The sequence below is a fragment of the Gallus gallus genome, chromosome 1 (assembly GCF_016699485.2).
Source record: "Gallus gallus isolate bGalGal1 chromosome 1, bGalGal1.mat.broiler.GRCg7b, whole genome shotgun sequence".
Classification (NCBI taxonomy): Eukaryota; Metazoa; Chordata; class Aves; order Galliformes; family Phasianidae; genus Gallus; species Gallus gallus.
This window is the reverse complement of record NC_052532.1, coordinates 181,599,432-181,612,592: the sequence shown is the minus strand read 5'-3', so window position 1 is coordinate 181,612,592 and position 13,161 is coordinate 181,599,432. Positions and strand designations below refer to the sequence as shown.

Sequence of the window (13,161 nt, the reverse complement as noted above, 5' to 3'; positions counted from 1 at the left end):
TGTACTTTGTAACACTTAAAAATACCAGCTTATCACTGGTAATCACTTTGGAAATTGACAACCAAAATGATATGAATAGTCTGTGTTTACAGATTCAGTATCGTTATTCAAGGACAGGAGACCGAGGGAAAGAAATGTCTTCAAACTTATATAAAGAAATAAGAAACAGTGTAGTCAGAGATGCCAAAGGAAGAGTTGTGAATGCATCATCACCTCCCCCCCCCCCCCCCCCCCAACCCAGTGCACTTAAGGCCCTTAGAGAATTTAGTATCTTCCCCTGGATATGCAGAGCTCACGCTGTCCAGATGCTTGTATTCCCACTCCATTTCAGACTAACTTACCCTCGTGAATAAAAAAGGAATTTAGGAAGAGGACGTGTGGCACAATTCTGCATTACAGAAGATGCTGACCACTGAATTAATACAGGGGAATAATTTATTTGCCCAGATTAAAAGTCCTGTGTGATCCCACCTGTAGTATCATTTGTGTGCAAATGGTTTTCCGGTTCCTCTTGCCCCATGAACATCCTTTCACATTTTTTCATCTTAACCCTATTTACTAAAAAATAATTTCATATTGATGTGACCTTCAGAGAACTATGGATGCTTAGTCTTCAGAGAATATGTGTATAACTATCATTGGAAGATTTGTATTATGTGTTATTTAGGTCCTTTCCCAATATGTACATTAAGATGTTCGATGGATTAGGAATTGGCTGGCTGGACACAGCCAGAGGGCTGTGATTAATGGGTCTGTGTCAGGGTGGAGGCCGGTCATAAGCAGTGTCCCTCAGGGGTCGGTCATGGGACTGGTGCTCTTCAACATCTTCATCAATGACATAGATGATGCCATCGAGTGCACCCTCAGCAAGTTTGCAGATGACATCAAGCTGAGCGGTGCAGTTGATACATTGGAGGGAAGGGAAGCCATCCAGAGGGACCTGGACAGACTGGAGAAGTGGGCCCATGAAAACCTAATGAGGTTCAGTAAGGCCAAGTGCAGGGTGCTGCACTTGGGTCGGGGCAGTCCCAGGTATTCGTACAAACTGGGAGAAGATCTCCTTGAGAACAGCCCTGCAGAGAAGGACTTGGGGGTCCTGGTAGACGAGAAGCTGGACATGAGCCAGCAGTGTGTGCTTGCAGCCTGGAAGGCCAACTGTGTTCTGGGCTGCATTACAAAAGGAGTGGCCAGCAGGGAGAAGGAGGGGATTTTGCCCCTCTACTCAGCTCTTGTGAGGCCCCATCTGCAGTACTGCGTCCAGGCTTGGGGCCCCCAGTATGGGAAGGACATGGAGCTCTTGGAGCGGGTCCAGAGGAGGGCCACAGAGATGGTCAGAGGGCTGGAGCACCTCTCCTGAGGAAAGGTTGAGGGAACTGGGCTTGTTTAGTTTGGAGAAGAGAAGGCTCCAGGGAGACCTCACTGTGGCCTTCCAGTACTTGAAGGAAGCGTATAAACAGGAGGGAGAATAGCTGTTTATAGTGATAGGACAAGGTGGAATGATTTTAAAATGAGACAGTGGAGGTTTAGGTTAGATATTAGGAGGAGGTTCTTCACTCAGAGGGTGGTGACGCACTGGAACAGGTTGCCCAAGGAGGCTGTGGATGCTCCCTCCCTGAAGGCATTCAAGGCCAGGCTGGACATGGCTCTGGACAGCCTGGTCTGGTGGTTGGCGACCCTGCACATAGCAGGGGGGTTGAAACTACATGATCATTGTGGTCCTTTTCAACCCAGGCCATTCTATGATTCTGTGATGATTCTATGATTAAGATGTTAAGTAAGTCCAAAAGAAAAAGGCAACCCATGCAGTATTTGACAAGACATGCACCATCTGCCTTTGGGATGGATATTTATCATTATTCATTATGCCTTGTTTCCAGCAAGCAACTCTTTTTCAGTCTACATGTCAGTATTACTGTCAGCAGCAATATGATGCTATAAACAAAATTTCATGAGATAGAACTCAGAGTAAAACCTCATATATTATATCACCTGGCTTTTGTTTGTCTAAAAGTTTTGTCATTCCATTAAAGAAGTAATCCACTTTGACAAGAAAGATATATTCTTTAATTTCTTGTTTTCATTTGTCAGTGAAATGAAGGTCCAAACAAAAACTTCAGAGATAAATCAGTAGTACCCCAGGAGGAGACTTCATCTCTTGCTTGTCACCAAGGACCTTTGCTGCCGGGCTGCTGCATCCTGACTCTCTGTGCTTCCTCTCCTCCTGATCTGTCAGTCTTGACTTGAAAGATTGCCTGGCTTTGGCAGTAAGTCTGCACAACCCACCGCCCCACCACACACCTCCTTCCATCAAGGTAATAAGTAATACAGTGGTTAGGGAAGCCTGGCTGCTGGGTTTGGTACCTGTGTTTGATATCCTTTGTGTTAAGGAGGAACCTCTGTCTTCCCAGACAACATCCTAGATGTTAATCTCGAAGTCTGAGGTCTTCTGTTTCAGATTAGAAACAAATCTAAATGATCACAGAAAATTTGTATTATTTGCAGATTGCATCCCATGGTTTTACAGAAATCTGTTCAATACTTCCTTTTTAGTATTTAGTTTTCTTCAAATACATCCTCTGTTAGCCTTGAGAAATGATGCTACATATATTTTAAACAAATCTGGAAATGTAATGTATACCCATTTATTTGGGTAGGACCATTGGAAAGCCTCATTAATACACATTTAAAATTCCACCCTCAATCGTTAACTTTCAGAGTAATTAGTATTGTTCTAGAAATACAGTTGCTTCCTACTGCAACAACCAGAAAGAAAGAATTACTCCCCTGACACTTTTGGAGGAATAATATATATATATTTCACATCACTTTTCTTATTCACTATAAATCACAGTGATACAGGAGTCATCTTGTCCATATTTGACATTCCTCCTGAAGTTATTTCAACTTCTCACTGAAATATACTTAATTATTTATCTGTTTCATCAGATCTGCACAATCTCCCCAGAAGAAATAAATGACATAGTTCAGGTATGCGAAGGACACTTAGCTTCTGAGACTGAACAAAGTGTTTACAAACTTCCCAAGTGAACATAACACTGGAGAGAGATCAAAGGAGAAAACCCAGTCCAACACTATCAGATGGATTAAAGAGTATGTATAATCTTGCAGTTATATTGCTCAAGTTTCAGGACCTGAAAGGTTCTCTGGGCATTCCTAAGAGAAGAAGAAAGCAACTGACATAATTTGTTCAAGATAAATTCCAAGGGTAGAAGTGAGCAGTTCTGTAAATTGGAGAGTTCTATGTACTTACTTCTCAGCACCATTACCCTCTCGGTGTGAGAACTAGACCTGATACTCATTTGAGCAGAGATGCAGCCCTTAAGCAGAGCTGCTGTAAGCTCTTTTCTGTTGTTTTTTATGACTTGTTTTTCTGTTTGCAAGGATCTGAAGAAACAGTTTCTGTGAAAACTTTAATTTGGTATTTATCTGAACGCATTCCCTCCCAACAACTCTGCCTTACGTTCTGAGCTCTGTCAGATTTGTTCCTGTCTGCAGATGCGGGAGGGAGATGTGTTACCTGATAATTTTCCTCCCACATCTGCTCTGACGTCAGCCTTTTCAGGGCAAAGAGTGTGTGCCACTTCTGAGCCTTCTGTAACTGACTGCTGCTTGAAACTCCAACTAGCAATAACTCATGCATTTCCAGCTGTCCATTGCAACTAAATGAGTGCATGTTAAGAATTTCTGCTCTATGAAACTGTTTTTCTCTATTTTTTTATTAGAGACAGAATGGCTACAGGAAACACAGTGCACTAATTGGTCTATCACAGCCTCATCTATATCAGTTCGTATTTGCTCTACTGTGAGTATTAGCAAGAAAAATGGTTAAAACTTTGCAAATTCTGACAGGAGACAAATTTATTTACAACAGGTATATGCAAAATGTTTATTTATCCTTTTCAGTCCCAGATTGATACACAAGGTTTTGAAATATGAACATGCTTCAAATACGGACATGCCCCTTGTTTTAGTCTGCATATGGGAGGTTAATGTCCATAAAGCAAAGTGACGACAGGGGAGAAAAGTAGGACCCCTGGGATGTAAAGAAATATTAATTAAAAGTGTACAGCCTCCTCACAAAAAGACTTCAGTGGGACACAAAGGTCTACATGAGAAAATTAATATAATATGCATGATTTTAGATGGACTTGTGTGATAATTACTTTTCCTGTTTTGGGGGGATAATATCAAAAGTATATAACGTCCATCATAAAGCATTATAATATTTAATACAATTTCACAAGGTACTGTTTCTTCACCCAACTATGCTTTTGTAGGTCTGCTGACTGTTTGGATACATCTCACAAAATGCTACAAGATGTTCTGCTCTCTAAGAAGTGTACACTGTGCTTGGATTCAAACAATTTGATTTTCTTGAGACAAGAAAAAACACTAAGTGTCACAAGTAACTGCAACAGCACTGCAGGTATGTGTTTAAAGTTTCCATTTAAGCTCACCGTGATTCATCTTTTTATGTGTAAAGTAACTGTATGATGCAAACTTGGGAATGTTGTTGAGTTTTACATCCAATAAAACATGCTTAACTCTCCTGGAGAAACTGCAATTAAATATATTTTGAACTGAGATAGCCACAGAAAGTGTCATGGAATTAAAGTAAAAGAGCTAGGTAATTCAGATATTAAATCTAGTCTCTGTAAAGTCATTCTAAGCAAAGCCTTGCCCTGTCAGTCTCCCTTGTTTTCACCCTGAAATTTCATTCTCAGATGAGTGCATTAAAGCATTGCTTCTGTTAGAACTGCACAATTTAATGCTGTAGATATTCAGATAATGGTAAGTGGATTTGACCTTAAAGAACTTATTACTTCAATCCCCTTTTTATTACACAAGTCATTGGCCTGCTTAATTTCAACTCAGCAAATCACTACATAAATATATAGCAGGTTTTCTAGTTAAGCAGAAATGTGTTTTGAATTTTTGAATGAGAGGCAGTGTTTTCTTGATTAAGTTTAATGACATAATATACAGCACTGTGTATGCCAGCTGAATTCCAGCTCTACAGAAATGCAAAGCCGTGTTCTATATCTTCTATAGAAAGCACTGTATTAATATCACATTAAGAACTTGTCCTGGTTTTGGCTGAGATAGAGTTAATTTTCTTCATAGTGGCTGCTATAGTGCTATGGTTTGGATTTAGGACAAAAATAATCACACCAATATTTCAGTTGCTGCAGAGCAGTGTTTACACTAACTCAAGGACATCTCAGTTTCTCGTGCTTCCCTGCTAGCACGGAGGCTAGCTCCTTGTGGCTGCACAAGGAGCTGGGAGGGGACAGAACCAGGACAGCTAACCCAAAAGGACCAGGGGGATATCCCGAAGCACACAACATCAAACTGAACAATAAAACCGGGAGAGTTAGCTGTGGTGCTGCTGCTACTCCAGAACTCACTGGGCATCAGTCAGTGGGGTGGTGAGCAATTGTGTTGTGCATCACCCATTTTGTATATTCCATTATTACTATTATTATTATCGTTGTTATTATCCCTTCCTTTTCAGTTCTATTAAATTGTCTTTATCTCAACCCATGAGTTTTCCCCAATACAACTGGAGGGGCTAATAAGCAAACAGCTGTGTGATGCTGAGCAACCTGACAGGTTAAACCATAACAGACCCATATCGGCAACTATTCTGAAAAGTCAAGCATGTGCCAAAATGCACTTAAGAAACCAACTTCTTGTTTTGTAGGAATTTCTTGCACTGTGTGTGGGCCTGTATTAGTTGTATTGATTCCTCATGTTTTTTTTAATCAAATGTAGATTAATTTCTTGTGATTTTATTACCCATGCATTGGAAGTTAGAGACATTTGGTGTTGTTTACACATATTGAATATGCCATCTTACCTGAATAGTTATGTTCAAGCCTTTCTGTGTCTTCCTGACACAGAAAATTATGGTATTCTTGTCTGTAAGTATTAAAAAGCTTTGAATCAGTATATTAAAAAGTCACAAGGCTGGCCTATAGCAGTGACGTAAACCCACCACATTTCTGGGTTGTTTTTCATTTGTAATTTTTGAGTCTTTATGGAATATGCAAATCATTTTTTCAAGCTTCTGGAACCACAGGTCAGAAAGCAGAGAACAGAAAACAGGAGATTAAGTGGGAGGACTGGAGATACAGCTGGCAGTGATGATTCAGTCCATATGTGGATTATAAGACTTGATCAGAGTAAAGAGTCTTCTAAATTTTTGCAGGCAGATTTGAATGCCAGTTCTTGGGGATAGTGTTACATTTAAACCATCCAGTCATGGCGCAGTAAAAAAAAAATAGGAATTTCAGAAACTCTCACAAGAAAGGATAGAAAGGAGATAGCGAGGAATCAGAGCCCAGAGGGACATGCAGAGGACATGAAAAGAGGGTACAAGCAGGTCTAACAGAAAAACACAGGGAAGGCAGGACTGGCAGTTCTTGAGCCACCAGAAGGTGATGCTATTCCACTTGTTCTTCACAAGTAGTAAAAAACCACATTGGCAAGACGGAAACATGAAACAAAGTCAAGAAACAGATAAAAAGTCTGCTTATTAACATACTGTATATGCTGATTTCAGGCTTTGGTACCATGGTCCTAACTGCTATGTGATATATATCTTCAAAATGTTCAACAATACATAAGGAATTAAAACTATGAGGAAAAGAACAACAACAAAAGCAAAAAAAAAAAAAAAAAAAAAAAACAACAATGAACAAACAAAAAACTCTGCCTAAAATTAGTGACCTTACTCTGTTGACATCAGCTCTGGAGATGGCATCCTGGTAGCCTTCTGTAGTCCCGGGGAAGAGAGAAGCAATTCCAAGAACTGATTCATCCCAGATCAAAGGAAACATCTAGAAGGTTGAGTTGTGGCCTAAAAGTGCACATTTTCTGCAATGAAAAGAGATGACTAACTCAGTTGTAGATATCTATGCCTTACCCTGAGGTTGCTTTTGACTTAGGAGAAGGGCTGGTTGATTAACTTTGAATTTCCGAGTTTTTGCAATGTGACAAAATTAGTACAGTTACAATTACCATTTTACAAGTATCAGAAAGTCCGGTTTCCTATTTAATGGAAGTTCTTAACCTTTGCTCTTTGGTAGCAAGATGGATTTGTCACTGTCTGTGTACAGGTTCTGCAACTTCTTATATATTGGAAGAATTAGGAAATTGGTAGGGGTCTCAGCCACATTTTTATTTGAGAATCATAGAACCACAATCATTGAATCGTTTGGATTGGAAGGGACCTCAAAGATCAACCCTGCCCTGGGCTGGTTGCCCCCCACCAGCTCAGCTGCCCAGGACCCCATCCCACCTGGCCTTGAGCACCTCTGGGGATGGGGGCACCACAGCTCTCTGGGCAGAAGTGCCAGGGCCTCACTACCCTCTGAGTAACAAATTTCTTCCTAGCAGCTAACCTAAATCTCCCCTCTTTTACTTTAAAACTGTTCTTCCTTGTCTTATCACAATCTGCTAGCATAAAAAGTCAGTCTCCTCCCTGTTTATAAGCTTCTTTTAAGTACTGGAAGGTTGCAGTGAGTCTCTCTGGAGACTCTCACTTTCTCTTCTTCGGACTAAGCAAGCCCACCTTCCTCAGCCTTTCTTTGTAGGAGAGATGCTCCAGCCTTCTCAGAACTCTATGAAAACTCTATGTTTTCAAGATGGACTCCTGTGAAAACATTCTGCAAGCTTGTTTCTGTGTCCAGAATATTTACAAAATTAATTAATTTCCTTAAGTACACTTAAAAGAGATTTTGTTATTTAAACTTCAGCTGCATTGTTGAATTTGTCCTGATATAACCAGATGACCATAACACAATTCTTCATCTGTTCCAAGCCTGCAAAATGAGAAGTGAAAAGCATTTTCCTTTTAAACCAGAGTGAACAAATTAAATGGCCAGAAAGAAAGCTCTTATTCGGAGCATAGGGTATATGTGGTGGCTGATGCTGTTTATTTTAAATTTGTTTTTGTTGCATGGCTCTAAATAATATCATTTCAGATGCTACACACACTGTTATAAAGTCACTGGAGAACTCTCTTCCCATGGGAGAAAATGCCATTTAAAGTGTTTATGTTTCCACTGGTGTTGGCTTAGATCATCTTTTCTTTGACCTGATCTGCTGGTTGCAAAGGGTGCAGTACTTGATCCCAGCTTCTGGACATAGTGAGAGGAGACCAGACAGCAGTCAAACCCCACAGCCTGAGGTGCTTACTGGCAAAGTCAAACAGAATATACTTTTCTCTGCTGTCTATGTCCTTCAGCAGCTGCTGGTAGCATGATTCTCATTTTACAGAAGGAAGTATCTGCCTCAGAGGAAAACCTCTAAATTAGTTAGCTACTAATCCAAGGCTGCGCTGCTTTTAACTTTGTCCTTTTCCAGGGAGGTCTAGTTATTCCTCATCTTGGGGGATTCACTTTATTTCAGATACTACTGTTTTTAACTTGTTGGGGCTTCTTAGTCAGATTCTTTGTTGAATATGTGAAAATCTTTTCTGAATATATGAATATGAAGATTTTTCTGCATAGAATAGTGAAGTATAATGATAGTTGAAGTTGATAGCGTAGAAAATATCTTTTGGAAGAAAGACAAATTGGACAAAGTATACTTTTGCTTCTCTGATCTATTTTCTGCTGACAAATATGCAGACTTTTTGGCTCCTGCCAGGAACCTCCAGTGTTTCCCATCTTCCTTTTCTGTTCTCCATCCTAGTGAGCATGCCCCAAGTGGGCTCTCATGTTTTTGGAAGGTTTGCTTGGAACTGATGCATTAACACATTTGTCAGTGTGATTTTTTGAGAGGTGGTGGGACTGCAGCCCTCTTCACCCCCTCCAGAAAATCCATATCTGCACCAAACACATCCCTCGCACAACCTCCCCCAAATCAGGCTTCTGGAACCCAATTGGCACAGAACAATGATCTGATATGAGAGAAGAGGTTTTTAGTTTTGCAACTATGAATACGTAATATAAGCTTTAGGAGCCAGGGATGCTAATCCACATTAATCATCCAAACATTTTCATGAACCCATATAGTTGATTGACTGAAATCAATTTATAATTCACTGAAATCCCTTGACAGCAGAAAGGTGCTTGGTGTATAAATAACAGCTGATGTGTCTTCTGTATATTAAAGCAGAGCTGACTGAGTAACAGGGAAATGAGAAGTGCATTAATCAGAATAAAATGATGTTTCCTTTTTGTGTCAAATTAACTGGTATATTTACCTCAAAATTTTTACTAATCTATATGTCTAGAAAAGTATGCATTATTTGAGAGAAAAACAGCAAAGAAACAGATTTAGACCAGCAAAACATAATGGTAAGGTAGCATATACAAGAGCTAGGAGGAAGTAGAGTGGTGATATACTCAGCAGCTTTCAGGCCATGCAGAATTCCATTCCATTCCATTACATCACCTTGGTGGAAAATTTAAGCATTGTTTTTTTGCTGTTGTTTATTTCTATTCTAGAGTTTACCTTAGGCCCATTAAAAATCACTGTCATCATCTTAATGTCCCTTCTTCAGAATACGTCTAACCTTAGAGTAACTAGAAGGCTGCATTCTCCAATGAACAAAAAATCCACCTAAATAAAGGAAAAACCCTGAGATTCATGGTTGATGGTAAGTAGAAAATAAATGATCTGTATACTTGGAAGCTGTCTGAAGTATTATTTTTTTTTACATAAGAAATAGGACAGAACAACAGACAACAGCTTTCAGCTACTTCTTTCCCATATAACCTTCTGGACTCAAGGAACCAGGCAATTTAATCTAATATTTGGTTTATTTCCTCCAAAGGAAGGATGAAGAACACTAATAAATGCAGTGGTTCCACATTTACAGATGATAATCATTCCTCTTTTCTGTTTTTCACCCTTTTGGAAGTTCCTGTGGCTAGTCCTGTTTTTCCACCCATCTTTCCATCTGCCTGAGGCTGGCCTCTCCATTGCACTCACTCACTGGTTTATGTGGAAGAGTTCCTTGAAAAGACCTGGTTTAAGGAAATAGAAAAAGACACATTGCCACTTTTTGCAAAGAAAAATCAAAAGGTATGCTTTCCTTGGCTCCTTCATATAGACATTATTTTTGTTCTTATTTTCTCATTCCTATAATTGAAAGAGGCATTTTATATGCTGAAAACTGTTGGCATTTCAGCAAGTTTCTTGAAGCAAAACGACCAAGACACACACAACAAATAACGGATAACACTGGACTGCAATTCATTTGGACAATTACACATAAATACATTAAGGGAAATCACATCATTTCCCAGAGAGTTTTCAGCAAGAAAAATAGAAAAAAATACTTGGCTCAGTAGAGAAATTGCTTATCCAGCTCTAGTAGTAACACATTTAAGAGATTAATTTCTTCTGTTGAAAGCTCTTCCGCAATGGTAGATCTGTCCTTTTTCTCCCCTGTGAAATATGGAAATGTGCCTACAAAGATTTGTGAAAATAAACAGCATTCTTTGCCAAAGAAAACAGAAGTTGAAAATGTCCTGGTTTTATATTTATATGGATTATATTCCATTCCCTCCAGAAATGTATCATTTTTTATCTTAAAGACATGTGAACTATAAAGCAAAGTATTGTTCAAATGTGTAGTTTAAATGGAACTTTCATCTGTTATGTCACTTTAAGGCTTCTTGAGGGAACAGGCTGTAAGTTGCTATTGGCAAACCTTAAAAGACGGAAGGCAAAAAATATGTTATTTATTGACTGTAGACTGTGTGTTTACCCCTGAACAACAGAGGGAGCAAAACATACTGCTTCCCAGGAGAGTTTATGTTAGGTGGTATAATATAAGCACACAAATTTCTTTCAGATCAACTACAGGCCTGGCTTCAACAAGGTGTTAAAGTATAGGGTGCACAGTAGGCATTCAATTTGTAGTGCAGTATCTTGGGAAGTTGTGGTGGGAAAATATATATTAAAGAGGGATTTGAAAAAGCAAGGGCATAAAGGGGAGCAGATACATAACGAGATGGTTTGAAGACTAAGAGTCCACTGAGACAACACTTTTCAAGTACTTAAGTGTTTTTTGGTATTGAACGTTCCTTAGCAAGTGCAAACATTTCACATTCTTTCTACACTCTGGTAGTAGCTTGTGAGAAATCTCTCTGCTCTATGATTTATACATCTGTTATACTACTGAGCAAAGGGGTACATATTAAAAATACATATATTTGCATGGATCTGAATTTATTTGCATAAAATTATCTGGTTTTATTGCTCATTTGTTGGCTATGTGCCTGTCAGACTTCCAGGTTTGAACTGCTTTTAGGATTCCTGACTCTCGTTCACACACACTATGTCTCCTCAAAGTCTTGACCTTTCAGCCTTACCTTTATATATTCAGAAAACACCAGAAAAAAAGATGCATTAAGTAAGGAAGAACTGATCTGTGAGAAAGCAATGACTGAGCACACATAAGAAAAGATGAGGATATTCTACACATTAGTGATTTTCCTTTTCTGATTTAATTCCATTCTACATTACGCTGCCTGGCCTCTTCTTTATGAATGAACTTCTACAATACATGGAATTTGATTCCAATCTTCCCATCATGATTTCAAATTTTTGCTTTTACATCATGATGGCACAACATTCTCTCACTCAGAAATTTCCTTAAGTTCTCATCTGCCCCTTTTCTAGTACTTCCCTCATGCCCTTCTTGGAGTCCTGATTTTGTGAAGGGCAAGAGGAGTTCTGGACGGTCTGCAGTGCTCAGCCAAGGGATAAGGTTGACTTCTTAGGAACAGAAATAAAAGAGAAACCAGCAGCCCATCAGCAATGCAGGGCATTTTACTATCATTTCCAGAAGGAGGTAGAGTGGTTGCCAGACCAGGGAACTCTGCAGGTCCACATGGATGCATGCCATAGCAAATTCTTTATCTGTTAGGAAAATCTGGAAACAGATTAGGAATGAAATAGGCATTTTATAGTCTCTGCAACTTTATTCTGTGACTGAGTTTCTGTGATAAATTCACTCTTCATAAAAATACACTCAAGATACAGTAGGCCAAAAGTTTAAGGAACTCATTTATTTTCCTTTTTTTTTTTTTCTTTTTTTTTTTTCTGGACAGTGGAGTGAAAACAAAAAGGAGTTTATGCTATCAGGTACTACTTTGTGCTATAGAAAGTAACTACAAATCTTTGCATAAAAAATAACAAATAGAGAAAGGCTGAGCTTGCATTACAATCTAATCAGTTTTAGGTTGATAAGGGACAAGATGAAAATAAAAGCTTTTTGCTCTATGTTATTTCTGCATTAACATTATGTCTTGTTGAGCTCCACAGACTTTATGTTTAGACCAAGGACTTACCTGAGTAAAGAAAAGTTCAGAATCACATGCTCTTGGTAGGAGGTTCTAGCCTCATTATGGATGTGAGAGCTCTGATGAGTTTTGGTGTCTTTCTGTTACCTGATAGTCATGTCATGCTGGACAGTGCTGGTGAGTGGGAAGAAAAGAACTCTGTTAGCCTTGGTAAAGCCATAGCTGTGTTGCATGCTTCATCAGCATTGCATAAAGTTCACTATATAGTTTCCATTTTGAGGAAATATCATCATTGGTCTTGCAATGTTGGTTGTCGTACAGCCAGAGAAAGCAAGCCCGATATTGAGGCACAGTGTCCTAGATGAGGCAGCCAGGTATGAAGGAACCTGGAGAAAGGAGTTAAAATGAACACAGATAGCTGAGGAGCAGGGATGTGGATACTGCAAGCCAGTCACTGATCAGAAGCAGCTGATTGGTAGGCTTAGTCAAGCCCTTGTTGGGTTGTTTGCCTTTGTAGCTGTAACCAAGTTATGGGAAAGGGGTGGGATGGCTTGTGAAGTTTTGAAACTTGTTATCATTCTAGTGCAAAACAAAGTAATGAGAACAGTAACATAAACTTCATGAACATATGCAAGAAAGATTTTGGTTTTGATTTTTTCAAAAAAAAGCAGCTCACTCAGAGTAAATATTGGCTCATAATATCCAAGAAAATGAGGATCAGACAACAGCTCTTCCAGTGTCACCATACAGCCTCAGAAATGTCTTCCCTAAGTGTGCTCTCCTGGCAGATCTGGGAATCTTCTTCCTTACTCAGGAAAAAAAAAAAAAAAAAAAAAAAAAAAAAAAAAAGGAAAAAAAAAGATGTGGGAAAACT

General features: G+C 39.2%; 2 long non-coding RNA genes across 2 annotated transcripts in view; both read left to right on the top strand.

The window, feature by feature from the left end:
* Nucleotides 1–4,513, top strand: part of LOC124417134 — a 29,086-nt gene extending 24,573 nt beyond the window's left edge. Inside the window, exons 2-3 of the long non-coding RNA XR_006931150.1 lie at nt 2,089–3,823; nt 4,299–4,513. This is a non-coding gene — a long non-coding RNA (uncharacterized LOC124417134). The remainder of the gene's footprint in view (nt 1–2,088; nt 3,824–4,298) is intronic.
* Nucleotides 4,514–6,717: 2,204 nt separating this feature from the next.
* On the top strand, nt 6,718–12,047 carry LOC121113375. The gene is made up of 2 exons (XR_005861250.1): nt 6,718–9,631; nt 9,896–12,047. It is a non-coding gene; the product is annotated as an uncharacterized LOC121113375 (long non-coding RNA).
* The last annotated feature ends 1,114 nt before the right edge of the window (nt 12,048–13,161 follow it).